Below are 14,637 nucleotides of genomic sequence, written 5' to 3'. Positions count from 1 at the left end.
GCAATGCTTCACCAATCAAATTGACCCGCTCGATCAGCCTGACCAAGTTGAGCGGCCAAAACCAATGATCACCATCTATGTTGATGACATAGTGGTCAAAACGGCTCAAGCTTGTGACCTGATTGCAAACTTAGCCACAAGGTTCATGAACCTCCGAAGGTTCAACATCAAATTGAATCCCAAAAAATATGTTTTCAGGGTTCCAAAGGGGAAGCTGCTTGGATACATCGTGTCCAAACTCAGTATCGAGGCCAACCCTAGGAAAATCATATCCATCTCCAACATTGGCCCTGTACGTAACATCAAGGGCATATAAAGGCTCACTGGCTATTTGGCTACCCTAAGCCGGTTCATGTCCCAGCTGGGCAAGCGGGGAATGCCTCTCTACAAGCTTCTCGAAAAGACAGACATGTTCGTCTAGACTGAGGAAGCACAATAGGCTTTGGAGAGCCTCAAAGTGTTACTAACGTTGGCCCCAATCCTTGTCGCTCCCAAACGAGGAGAACCCCTCCTCCTCTATGTCATGGCAAGCCACCACATGGTGAGCGCTGCCCTAGTCGTCAAAAGGGAGAAGCTAGGACACCACCTTAAGGTCCAACGACCCGTATACTTCATCGGTGAGGTACTCATTGATGCCAAGGTTTGATACCCCTAGGTGCAAAAACTTCTATACGCCATGCTGATGGCGACCCAGAAGCTCCTACACTACTTCACCGACCACGAAGTCCTGGTCGTCACTTTATACCCACTGCGAGACATCGTCCGCAACCGCGATGCCATGGGACAGATCTCTAAGTGGGCACTTGAACTAATGGGCCATGACATCAGGTATATCCCCCACACCGCTATTAACTCTTAGGCTCTCGTAGATTTGTCATCGAATGGATGGAGGTCTAGCTATCGACCCCAGTCGTCACCCACGAGTACTAGACGGTGTACTTCGACGGGTCCATAATGGCACCTGGCTCGGGGGCTAGAGTGGTTCTGATCTTCCCGGACGGGAGCAGGCTCTGCTACATGATCCACCTCCATTTTTCGGCCTCAAACAACGCCGCAGAATATGAGGCCCTTATTAATGGACTACGCATCACCATCGAGCTCGGCGCTACGCAGCTATATGTCCACGGCGACCTAGAGTTGGTCATCGACCAAGTCATGAAGGAGTCCTCTTGCAAAAGCCCGCTCATGACAGCATACTGCCAGGAGGTTTGCAAGCTCAAGGAAAAATTTTAGGGGATCGAACTACATCATGTCCCCCAAAAGGACAACGAGGCCGCCAATTTTCTCATGAAATTGGCTGCCAGGCAGGTTCCAACTTCGGATGGGGTCTTCATCAATGACCTTCACGAGCCATCGACCCGCATCCTGGAAGGTCCAATCCAGACACACCCTGATGCCAACCTAGTGCTTGGGGGCTCCAACCTCAGTGCTTCCATGACGACGTCACCCACCGAAGTCGCCGTGGCAGCACTCAATCAAACCGACTGGCGAGCGCCATTACTCGCCTACCTCCTCGAGGAGGTTCTCCCACCCGAAAGGACTAAAGCATGATGGATCGCTCGATGCACCAAGACCTTCATCGCATTCGGTAACAAACTTTACAAGCGAAGTCTATCGGGAGTACTCATGAAGTGTGCCCCTACCGACTAAGGGAAACAGCTCCTCCTCGAGGTCCATGCCAAAATCTATGAACATCATGCGGCCCCGAGGTCACTGGTCAGAAAAGCCTTTTGCCAAGGTTTTTACTGGCCCACCGTGCTACGAGATGCAGAGGAGGTCGTCTGTGGGTGTGAGGGATGCTAGTTCTACGCTCGGCAAACTCATTTGCCAGCACATGAGCTCCAAACCATCCCCATCACCTAGCCATTCATGGTCTAGGGTCTCAACATGGTAGGACCCCTCAAAAAGGGCCTAGGTGGCTTCACTCACCTACTCGTAGCAGTGGACAAATTCACTAAGTGGATTGAGGCGAAGCCCATCACCAACATTCATTCAGAAGAGGCAGCCAGGTTCTTCCTTGACATCATCTACTAGCTCGGTGTTCCTAACTGTATCATCACTGACCACAAAACTAACTTCACTGAGAAGAAGTTCCTAGACTTTGGTGATGGATACGACATCAGGATTGACTGGGCCTCGGTCGGACACCCAGATACTAACGGCCAGGTCGAGTGGGCTAATGGCATGGTCCTCCAAGGACTCAAGCCACGCATCTTCGACCGGATCAATAAGTACACCGGGCGATGGGTTGCAGAGGTCCTAGTGATCCTCTAGAGCCTAAGAACGACCCCAAACCAATCCATAGGATTCACACCCTTCTTCCTGGCCTATGGAGCTGAAGTAGTGCTGCCCTCCGACCTCGACCACGGTGCCCCAAGAGTGAAGGCCTTCGACTATGACCGCACCGCGGAGGCTCAGTAGGACATGGTCAACCTACTTAAGGAGGCCTGCGAGATGGCCGTCATCCACTCCACTCACTATCAGCAAACTCTCTGCAGGTACCATGAAAGGAAAATCAGAGGGATGATCCTCGAGGTCAGAGACCTCGTACTCCAAAGAAACCAATCAACCAAGGAGAAACACAAACTCTCCACCGTAGAAAGGACCCTATACAGTGACCGAAGTGATCCGACTGGGTGCCTACCGACTGAAGTACGACAACGGCAACGTTCTCACCAATACTTGGAACATCGAACAGTTATGTCGTTTCTTTCCCTAAAAATTCGGTCTTAATGCTTTCTTTCATTCAACGTTCGCTCCTACAAAGCACCCCGGCCCAAACACTTTCAGCCCAGGTCACTCGAGGGCTCCACGAGGGTGCGATTCCACCTATCTTTTTTACTATCATATAGTAAATACTTTTCACCTGAACAAAAGGGTAGTCCATTCCTTTACTTACCCTACGTAACTTTGTTTTAAATTCTCGACCGATCACACCCCACCATAACCTATGGCTACCAACAGCTGAGCCTCACGGGCCACACCTAGGTTCTTAAGGTTGCAGCCTATGGGTCGAACGGGCAGGTGTGAAAAAGAAAGGATAAAAAAACAAAGCTATGCTAGGGTAAAATCAAAGAACGGATAGGGACAAAGCTTCCCCTTACGAAGTGATTCCATCACAAAACAAAGTCAATGTGTTCATGAATACAAACTGTTCACATGGAGGCTTCCCCATGAACTTAACTTTTACATTTACAAACAACTTCTACTCTAAATCCTACTATGACTGACCGACGGCATCGGTTGATGGCTCGGTCGACAAGGATAAGGGTTGCTCGCTCTCTGGCGGGATGACGTTGGACTTAGTTGGAGGAGGGATAGCGCCCACTTCTGACTCGGCCTCCACTCCATCCATAGGCTGGGTGACGTCTTCTTGATGTACGCCTTAAGCCACACTCACACGGTGAGCCTCCATCACCCACTGCGTAGAGACTTGCTCGGCCACCATCTGTGTGCATGTCATCAATCTCTCTCCAAGCACATGGATGGCTTCCACGCTCTAGCCATTGGCATACCCGCTGTAGATGAAGGTGAAGTCCAAGTCTAGGTGGTGCATCGCCACTAAGGTCAGCACCCTGAAAGCTCTAGTTTGGTTTTGGTGAATTGATGAAACCCTAAGTGCTAACCTAGTTCATCAAGTGATCATGAGATAGGTAGCACACTTCAAGTAGAGAAGCAAATGAAGATCATAACATGACAATGGTGATAGCATGGAGATGATAAGGGCTTAAACTTGAAGAGAAGAAAGAGAAAAACAAAAAGCTCAAGGCAAAGGTATAAACCATAGGAGCTATTTTGTTTTGGTGATCAAGACACTTAGAGAGTGTGATCACATTTAGGTTTGATAGCCGTACTATTAAGAGGGGTGAAACTCGTATCGGAATGCGGTTATCAAAGTGCCACTAGATGCTCTAACTCATTGCATATGCATTTAGGATCTAGTGGAGTGCTAACACCCTTGAAAATATTTGTGAAAATATGCTAACACACGTGCACAAGGTGCTTGTAGGGTTAAGATGGGTTTGGGTCCCTCTCTCCCTCCTGCCGAGCTTGATTCGGCGGGATTCGGCGCTTTTGGAAAAATGAAATGTCTATTTTCTATTACGCCGGATGCAAAATTCTTGGTGGTTGGCACATTGGAGCAAGGGTGAAGAAGTTAGAGTTGAAATGGAGTTGGTCAAAATGATGCTGGCGTCGGTCTACTGACCGGACGCTGGGTCACTCAGCGACCGGACGCTGAAAGGCTGCGTCCGGTCGAGCTGTCAGACAGCACAGTAGGCTAGGGTTGAGCACCGGACGCTGGCTGCGTCCGGTCAAGGTGGACCGGACGTGTCCGGTCAGAAAAACATGCCTCGGGGAGCTTACTAGAAACGACCGGACGCTGGGGCTTCAGCGTCTGGTCAGTTTTACCGGAGCGTCCGGTCAGCTTCGTAGCCGTTGGAATCTGACGAACAGCGTTTGAAGGGGATGACACGTGGCGTCCATCGGACGACCGGACACTGAGGGCCAGCGTCCGGTCAGTTTGACCAGAGCGTCCGGTCAGAGCGCGTTTTGCCCAGTGAAGGGGTATAACGGCTCTATTTGTTGGGGGCTCTATTTATAGCCCCATGGCCGGCTCAAGGGATAACTCTTGCACATTTTCATTGACATAGCAACCTTGTGAGCCTAGCCAAAGGACTCCCACTCATCTACATCATTGATTCATCATCATAGTGAGATTGGGAGTGATCCAAGTGCATTGCTTGAGTGATTTCATCTAGAGGCACTTAGTGATCGTGTTTCGCTGCGGATTTCGCTTGTTACTCTTGGTGGTTGCCGCCACCTAGACGGCTTGGAGCAGCGAGGATCGTCGAGCGGAGGAGGTGATTGTCTCCGGCTCCGATCGTGGTGATTGTGAGGGGTTCTTGACCTTGTCCTCGGCGGAGAGCCAAAAGGTACTTTAGTGAATTGCTCGTGGCTTGTGTGATCCTCATCTTGTGTTGGTTGTGCGGCACCCTATTGAGGGTTTGGCGTGTGAAGCCAATTAGCGCGTGAACCTCCAAGTGAGTGAATCGCCACAACGAGGACTAGCTTGCCAGCAAGCAAGTGAACCTCGGTAAAAAATCATTGTCTTCATCATTGATTCCGAGGTGATTGGTCTTCATTGTTATTCATCTTTGTGATTGATTGGTTCTTCATCTACATGGCGGTATAACTATCCTAACCACTCTCTTTACTTTACCGCAAACTAGTTGACAAGCTCTTTAGTGTAGCTAGTTGTGAGAGCTTGCTTGCTTGGTTGGTGTGGCTCTTTAGTTAGTCTTTGAGAGCACACTAACATAGGATAGTGTCTTTGCTATTGTGTGAATAGACACTATCTAAAATAGAATTGTCGTAGGTGGCTTGCATTTTAAGTAGGCTAGTGCAACACTCGCTTCGCCTCATAATTGTCTAACCATTTGGTTAAGTGTTGTTGTAAAAATTTTTATTAGGCTATTCACCCCCCCCTCTAGCCATTAGGACCTTTCACACCCTCAATGTCCCATAGAACATCTCATCGGAGATGAGCACCCGAACCACGTTTGGGACCTCCGCCAGCTGGATGGCGGGTGTGCTAGTACTTGGTGCCGACCCGAACACCTCCAAGACAATGACCTAGGCGACGTTGTGGATCTGGTCGATCTCACCCTCGAGAGCATGTCGCTCTTCAAGGGACTTGGCCAACACCTCCGCACTTTGACCGATCGCCACCTTGGCTGTCTCCAGCTCCCGCTCCAGCAATCCCACCCTTCCACCCAGTTCTAGAAGAAGGACGACAAGTTCAGAGGCAAAGAAAGGGAAAAACTAAGGCATCAACCAAAAGTAGAATAGGTACATACTGAGATAGGTGTTCTCGAGGATGGAGAGTCCTTCCTCCTGCCGAGTCACCTTCTCACATAGCCGAGCGTTCGAATCCTCTGTCCCAAGCACCTGCCCTTGGAGCGCGAGCACTTCCTGGTCAACCTCTGACCAGGCCTTCCACTTCGACTCTAGAGCCTCTAGGGACTTCTGGAGCGTTGCCACAGTCATTGCTAGGGACTTCTAGAGCGCCACCTCGGTCTCCACCTAGTGGACCTTTGCCACGTTGAGTCCCCGCTCAACGGTAGTTGCCCATTCCACCGCGAGCAGTTCCACCGCCCACGCTCTTATCGCCTCGGCCACTCAGTCTTGGGACTCACGATGAGTGGACTCCAGCTAGCGCTCAAGCTCGATGACCCGTTGTGACATCATGGCTTTCCACTTCATTCGAGCGTGCTCCTCCCAAAGGAAACGGGACTTGCGGCTCAACATCTCCTCTAAACCCTACAAAGCAAGAAGCAAACATGCTAAAACAACCAGCGAAAGACCAAGAAGTCAAGGACAAACGCTAAAAATGTAGAAAACTTACATCTATGATGTGGGGAAGATTGACCGTAACCACCTGTTGGATGGACTCAACATGCTCCAAGGCCTCCTTAAGCCTCGCCTTGGTTTGGGCGAGATCAGACTCCATCACGAGTCCTCTCCCCCCAAGTAAGTCCTAGAGCTGCACCTCCTCCTCATCCCGAAGGATGAACCGAGCATTCCTTAGGTCACTATAACACCCTGGGTGTTACATTGTACCGTTTTGCTTAAACACTTCATGAGAATCTTACTTATGTGCAAATGTGTATGACATGAATTACAAATCAATGTTTGGCACTGGAAACATTTATATGAAATAAGAAACGAATGTTACGTTTTGTGTCACATAATATTGTTTAGTATTCTAATCGAATTTTTGTCGAAACAAAAATGCTATAGAACATTTTGCGAACGGCGATAAAACATGTGCGGTCGAGGACAAGGATAGCTAGCTTGTACATCTAGTAGGCCAGATTTGGGATTCGACGTGAAATCATTTGAATCGATGTCATTCCAAGAAGTTTTAAAAGGGGTCGACGAAGCCGCTTTTGGCAAGTTTTGTAGAGCGATCGGCTTAGGAAGTAGTGCAATGTCATGACTTCGGATGGTAGCTTGACGTACCCTCTTGCGCATCAAACAACTGGTTTGGCATTTGGAGTATTAGGCACAAGTTTTTTAGCTGCTTTAAAATGCTTGCACGGCACATGGGTTAGCTCTGGGAGCGGTCACCACCCTTTGCTTGGCCTGGCACCGCTGCTGGCTTGCCAGCGCGTGCTGCCACGCTGGCCGCGCTCCACTGCCTCGCCTGTGCACACGCACGGCCCTTGCGCTGCGTGCCAAGGCCGCCTACCACCACGCGCTGATCGTGGCCACCGCTGCTGCTGGCTCACCCAGCGTGTGCGCACTGAAGCGCCGACCGCATCCTCACTACCGCCGTGATGGCACCTCACGCACGGAGTCCTGGCTTATTTAATTTAGTTTTCAAGCTAAACTTTGATAAATTATGGTAAATCTTGTAGATGTCCAAAAATAGTGAAACCAAGTTTGTTAGGTTCGCAAAATTTTCATCTACTTGTTAGTGCAATTAGATTACAGTTAGCCATGATGATGGTAGGTTCATAAATCCAAACTAGATGGTGTAGTATTATGTAGATTAATATTTGTAGGAATTTTTGTGGTAAATTGGTATTGGATATAGTTATGAAAAATTTACAGTAGGCTCACTAGATTGTTATGTACTTGCTGTAAATTTTGTATCTTTAAAATGAGTTGCTAAATAAAGTAGCTATTACCCTTGCTTTATCATATATAGCGTAAATTGGTATTAGGAGTACGAATAACCATAATTGTTATAATAATAATGAATGTCATGCCTCAACTTATCGGTAACGATAGGTAGCTTAGCACCGTGGTCGGTAGCACTAGCTTAGTAGGTAAATCGATGTACTATTATTTTAAGAGTTGCTGTTGTTATATTCCTAAACATTGCATCATCATTTTATGCATGTAGATCATGAACTAGTAGACTTCGTGCCCGTCGGTGAGCCAGAGTACGACGAGGTGATCGAGAAGTATGAGGAGGAGGGAGCCCAGGAGCCTATTGGTGCTGACCCGGCGCCTGCCCAAGGCAAGCCCCGGTGCATAACCCCTATTTTAATGATCACTGAATACATATATATGTGATGTGTATTTAAGTTACAGGCATTTTATGGAAACTACATGCATAAATATATCTACCCATGAGTCCTACTAGTACAGGTCGAGTAGCTGCTATGCTCAGGATATCGGTAGCATGAGTAACCTGCCGTTACTCGCAAATAGGTAATGAAATATGATCACTCATGATAAAATGGTGGGAAGGAAAATAGTAACCGGGAAGGGATATGGTTTGGGTACTGGTGGGTGTAAAGGGTTGTGTCCTGCGGCCAACAGGGCATGGCTTGGTTACACTTTTTCCCTATCCGTGTCGATTAAGGACCGGTCATTGCATACGACTCTAGGAAAGTCATAGATTTATTGTCCCGAGCGCCATAGTAAGAACTGAAAGTTGAAAGGAGAAGAAATGGAACTGATTGCTCAACTCTTGCTTGAAAGTAGAACATGTGCTTATATAGACTGGCTAGATGATAACTTAATATGGCTAATAATAAGACATGAATAAGGATTCACTATTAGTGTTGCTTTTTACTAAAGAAAACGAGCAAACCATAAAGCTTATCATATTCCTTGGAGTCGGGAAATTATTCCCAACTAGTCGGATAAGTCTTGTGAGTACATTGTGTACTCAGGGTTTATTCACCCCTGTTGCAGGTGATGCATGAGAAGTACTTTGTGTGGAGGATTCTTCTGGTGGGCTCAGGTGGATCCTTGTCCCTATCACTAGATGTATATTTTTAAATTCCACTATTTATCATTCCACACTCTAGTATTTGGTATTGTAGTAATGTACTTTTTAAGAAACTCTGATGTATGAAATGGATTTGTATTGCAACTCGTTCCCATTATTGGATCCTTGGGGAAAATGTGGATCTTTTGGGTTCTCCCTTGGGGTGTGCCCGATGGACACTGCCCGATGTAGCTGGCTTTCAGGGTGTTTAGTGTCTGGTGGAAAATAAGCGCCTCTGTAAGTGTGCTATTTTAGGCGGTTCTGCCACAATCACCAGGGCAGGGCCACACCAGCTCGCGAGTTGCCTCCAACCCACTGGAAGGCCCATACGATGATCGGACCACTGCCAACTCTTGCAACAGTGGGATCACTAGTGGCTCCACCCTAGCGCCTATCTCACCGGGGGAGGGGATCTCCATTGCCTCGACCCCATGGCCCACTGGTAGAAGTTCTACCTTTGGCCAAGCTGCATCACCCCCTAACACCTCTAGCTCTGACCAGGAGGGCGAGCCGTGCATCCCTCCACCGAGCGAGGCAGGGAGCCCAATCTCCCTCCTCTCTTCCGTCGTAGTTGGTGCGGGAGGGATCACGAGGGTCACCTCTGACCCAGCCTCCGTTGTTGCCACGGGAATCACCGCCATCACCATCGCTGCTGTTGCTACCGAGCTTGTGACCAGTCAGGAGGGCGCAACCCCCAGAGGGGAAGGTCACACCGCCACTAGCCTGCTTTTCCCACTGCTCATCATGACCCATTGCAGGCTTGGTCTCCACTCCTCCCGCATGGGAGGCAGGGCGATGCTCAATTTTGTCAGTATCTGGCCACTATCAAAAAGGTACATGTCAGTCACAATCAAAAAATTTAAACTATGATATCAAAAGAAACATAGGTACATACCTAGGCGCAAGGGGCAAGGCCCTAAAGCCCCAACCCGCTGTCAAAGAGCCCACTGGATGAGGACTGCCCACGGGTCATGACCCATGCCCCCTCACATCGACTGAGGGGGGAGTCGACCTGGCCAGCTCCCGATCGGCCTATGAGCCAACACAACCGCCGGCTCATGATGCGCCCACCGGAGCAACAGGCGGAGCTCTCCAGTGCGCCACCTCCTTCGGCGGGAGCAATCCCTTCTCGATGAAGGCGGCCAGCACTGCCTCATCCACATTGGATGGCCTTTAGCTCGACATCACGCTTCAGACTCACGAACGGATCTGTGAGTTCTCATGTCCCTCACTTTACACTCTCTCACTTAGGAACTGCCGCGGCACACAAACGTGCTTGGCAAAAAGGAAAAAGGAGGAGGAGGAGTAGTTGGAGATTAGGTGAAGGATTAGGACAAACCCCTCTCCCTTCCCCTATTTAAGGAGGAGACACGATAGTTGGAGAAAGGCGAAGGATTGGGGTGAAAAACCCTCTTCCTTCCCCTATTCAATGCTGATGGAATGCGGTGGGACGTGTCCTAACTGATGGGACGTGCCCTACCCAACAAAATGATGCCTAGTTAGATGAGACATGGCCTAGGCATGGCACACCACTACCGCACGCCGGGCGTAGGAAACAAGGTGCAACCGCACGCAGATGGCCCTTCGCCTCACCAAGCCAGACTTGGAAGGGCCCAACTATGGGATCCCCATCAAGGAGAGACCAACAGGCTTCCTAAGTTGATTGGATGGCTCAGGCGACTGCCGAGAGATATGTAAGGAGCAGTGGGATGCCCCATGTGGGCCATGCCATCTCTGTCACAAATGACAAACACAGATCCCATTCGGACATATATGATAAAAACTCCTCAAACCCATCACTCAAGTCATCAAGGTAACTTTACCAAATGTTCTTGCTTTATTTTCTGATGCATGATCATTCATTCATCCATTCTCACACAATGCATTCACACACGCATTCGTACCATCATTCATTCATCCATACATCCAAAGCATTGCATATGCAAATTAATGCATCACAATGCTTCATGTTACGTCATGAGATGGTAGTTGCCTCATTCAACATGAGCAACGACCGACCGAGGTTCGAAGGTCAGCCTACGAAGGGCTCAACGTCGCCTTTCATTAAATAGAGCTAGGGGAGAAAACATAGATGAGCCCTAGTGGCCCTCGCCTGATCTGCCTAGAAGCAGATAGGGTCATCTCAACCTTCTCGTTTGATCCTAACCTCGAGCCATGCCCACAGAATCTCCATCAAGGGGAGGCCAGCAGAACACCTGAGTCGGTCTCCGAAATGACTCGGGCATCTACCGGGAGGCGGGTTAAGGAGCAGTGGAATGCCACATGGGGGCTATGTCGACCCCATCACAAATGATGGACCTAGATTCCACTCGAACACGCCCGTTAGTGAACTCACCAAGCACGTCACTCGAGCCATCGAGGCAAGCGATGTTAGTTTAGCCCCTTCGGTTGCAAAAACAATGGACGGGGTAACGCATGGAACTAGACCAACCCATGCCAAACCCAATAGGGCTTAGGGGCTTAGGTCGCTCGATGTCGACTCAGGAAAACAACCCACCACGTAAGTCATGGGCGAGATAAACATGGGCAAACACCCTGAACGACAAAAATACAGGAGTCTGTGTCCCCAGGAAAGAGTACCAAGATATTTAGCCCCAACCGACTCACCAGTCGGACATAGGCTCGGGGGCTACACCCACTGGGTGTGCTCGCGCACACCCGCTGGCAAGTTGAAGCCCCCCAGATGATTCTGTCCAAATTGCCCAGGGGCTCAGGGGCTACACCCACCGGGTGCACTCGCGCGCACCCACTGGCAAGTCGAAAACCCCCTCAGACGATTTAGCCCAAATCGCCCAAGGGCTTGGGGGCTACACCCATCGGGTGCGCTCGTGTGCACCCATTGGCAAGTCAAAAAACCCCTAGACGATTCAGCCCAAATCGCCCGAGGGCTCGGAGGCTACACCCATCGGGTGCGCTCGCACGCACCCGCTGCCAAGTCGAAACCCCTAGATAATTCTGCCCAAATTGCCCGAGGGCTCAGTGGCTACACCCACCAGGTGCGCTCGCATGCACCCACTAACAAAATGAAGAAATCCCCCAGATGATTCTACCTGAATCACCTGGGGGCTTGGGGGCTCCTGTCGAGTTTATAAACCCGAGGTCCCTAATGGGACTGCTTTCCAGCAAAAAGCTTAGCCTAGCAGACGATGTTGCGGATGATGTGCCACTCCTGGGCCAGCCTAGATACCTAATGATAGGCTGGAAGAGTGATCCTGTCTCCGACCGAAAGGTCTGGCCAAGGAGGGGTGACGCTCGCCTCCGACTCTGACCCGCCTCTCTGACCGAAAGGCCTAGCCAAGGAGGGGCGACACTCGCTTCCAACTCTGACCCACCTCTCTGACTATAAGGCCTGGACAAAGAGGGCGACACTAGCTTCTGACTCTAACCCACCTCTTCAATTGGAAGGCCTAGCCAAAGAGGGGCAATGCACGCTTCTGACTCTGACTCGCGTCTTTGACCAAAAGGCCTGGCCAAAGAGGCACGATGATCATTTTTGACTCCGATCCGCCTCTCTGACCGAGAACACACCAAATCTCTGCATATGGCTCTTCTCCAACCAGCGCGGTCAGAGCCAACTGGAAACGACCAAACGGCGGCGCCTGCTTGGTGAGGACCTGAGAAATCAGGTAGAGCAGATAAGGTAAGGCACATAAGTCAATCACAACACCAAGGACCGTACCCTGCATACCTGTAAGATAGTACTGTCAGGCCATGTCAGAAGGGTACTTTGCAACCTTCTAGACATGTTAGGACATGAATAGAGTTGTGGGTGCCAACATTTGTCCTACAATATGGTAGGCGCCAACATTTGCCATGCCATAAGAACACGATGGAACCAACCACATGCATCAGGGCATCAACAGTATTGTAGGCGTTGACAAACCATCTCATACCCGATGGCATGGGCAACAAGACTAGGTAGCACACACTCCCTCTCTCTCACTTGTAAGGTCATCCCCTTCATCTACAAAGATGGTGCCTTGGTGATCGTATCACCAATGGAATGCTAATCTTTGGTTATATCTTGCCTAGGCAAGCCCTGGTGTATAACCCATATTATTCTGCACTTTATTTTATGCTTGTGCATTAAGTTTTAAGGAGTTGAATGAAACCACTTGCATATATATATCCTAATCCTATGAGTCCTACTAGTATGTCAGGATCGTATAGATTGCTCTGCTATAGGCTCGATAGAAGTCGAGTGATTATCTGTCACTCGTGAGAAATAGAAAAGATATTATTGTTGTTATTATATTACTATCACAGGGAATATATATGAATAATAATTGGAGACTAGGCAGAATGGTACTTGGATCTAAACTTGGTTAGGCATTCGAGCGAGGCTCGGGTTGTACTTGTTCCGCCTGTGTCGATTGAGGACCAGCTGATGCTATGGATAGTAGTCAGGTCATAGACTTATTATCCTAAGCACATACTTGCTTATCAGAGCAGGAAGGCTCGTTATGCTCTTGTCGTGGGTTTCAGCTCTTTTTGGACCGCTTGATTGGCGACGGGAAAGGTGGAGGTCTAAGCACCATAGTGAGACTAGGTCTTAGGTGTGGGGGCTTAGAGTCCAAGTTTGGACGGGGACCTAGACCTCTCGGCAGGAGTGGAATAGGTTGGTCTTGTTTGTGCCTAAGGTACAAACAAGACATGTGAGTATGTTCTTGTGGCACCCAAGTGTTGGGCTAGGTTTGTGAAACACCTATTAGCCATCGACCCATCAAGTGTTGGTCAACACAGCGGGGACTAGTGTGCCGACAAGCACGTGAACCTCAGGAGAAAAATTGATTCTCTTATGCATTGGATTTCTCTCTTGGGATTCATATTGTGATTGATCATCTCTTGCCACATGCGGTATACCTCTCTCTACCTCTTGTATGTACATTCCTAGAGATATCTTGTGTACAGGTAGTTGAGTAGCTAGTGTAGCTTAGCCTAGTTAGTAATCTAATTGTTTAGCTAGCTCACTAGTATAGGTAAGTAGTGACTTAGCAAATTGTGTGCATAGTCATCATAGCAACTAGAATTGTGATATAGGTGGCTTGCAACTCTTATATAGCTAGAGCAAAGTTGTATTTTGCATTTTAGGTTACTAACCCTTTGCTCTAGTAAATTTATAGAAAAAATTTATAGGCTATTCAGCCCCCTCTAGTTATTTAGGACCTTTCATATGGGCATCCTCCCTGGTCCCAAGTTGCAATGACAACGAGTCATCCTCAAGACCTCAACCATGTGCCTCCACCATAGTGTGATCTGCTTCGCAGGCCTTGCTCTAAAAATAACTCCACCAAAATATTACATCTATTATTTTTAGGGGTACCTAAAATTAATTCAAAATATAAAAGAGCACCACTGCAAATAGACTATCTAGGCCATGTTTGGACATGGAATTTCTTTCCTGTTCCTATGTTTTTCCTATGAAAAATAAACTGATTCTTGTGAAATTCCTGCGCAATTCCTGTGAAATTCCTATGTTCCAAACAGGCCCCTAAACTTTATATCCATATTTCTTTAGCAATAGATTATCTAAACCTTGTATCCATATTTATTTATGAATAGGGGAGAGAGTGGAGTGTCTCCTTTGTTTAGGAGAAAGGATGTTGGTTTTAGCAAAAAAAAATCTCTTTAAAAATTATAAGTATAGAAAATGAGATAGATGATCTGTTGCGGCACCTAGATCTCCTAAACTGCTACTTTTATGTATAGGCCACTGAATATGGTATAATTTAAGATTCAGAGTTCCTAACCCTACGTCCTTAATACCAGTCCCCAACCTAACTCACAAAATACCTAAGGCTTTGTTTAGATACGAATGTATCCACTTC

This window comes from Miscanthus floridulus, chromosome 5, assembly GCF_019320115.1.
Source record: "Miscanthus floridulus cultivar M001 chromosome 5, ASM1932011v1, whole genome shotgun sequence".
Classification (NCBI taxonomy): domain Eukaryota; kingdom Viridiplantae; phylum Streptophyta; class Magnoliopsida; order Poales; family Poaceae; genus Miscanthus; species Miscanthus floridulus.
Note: the sequence above shows the minus strand (reverse complement) of the source record.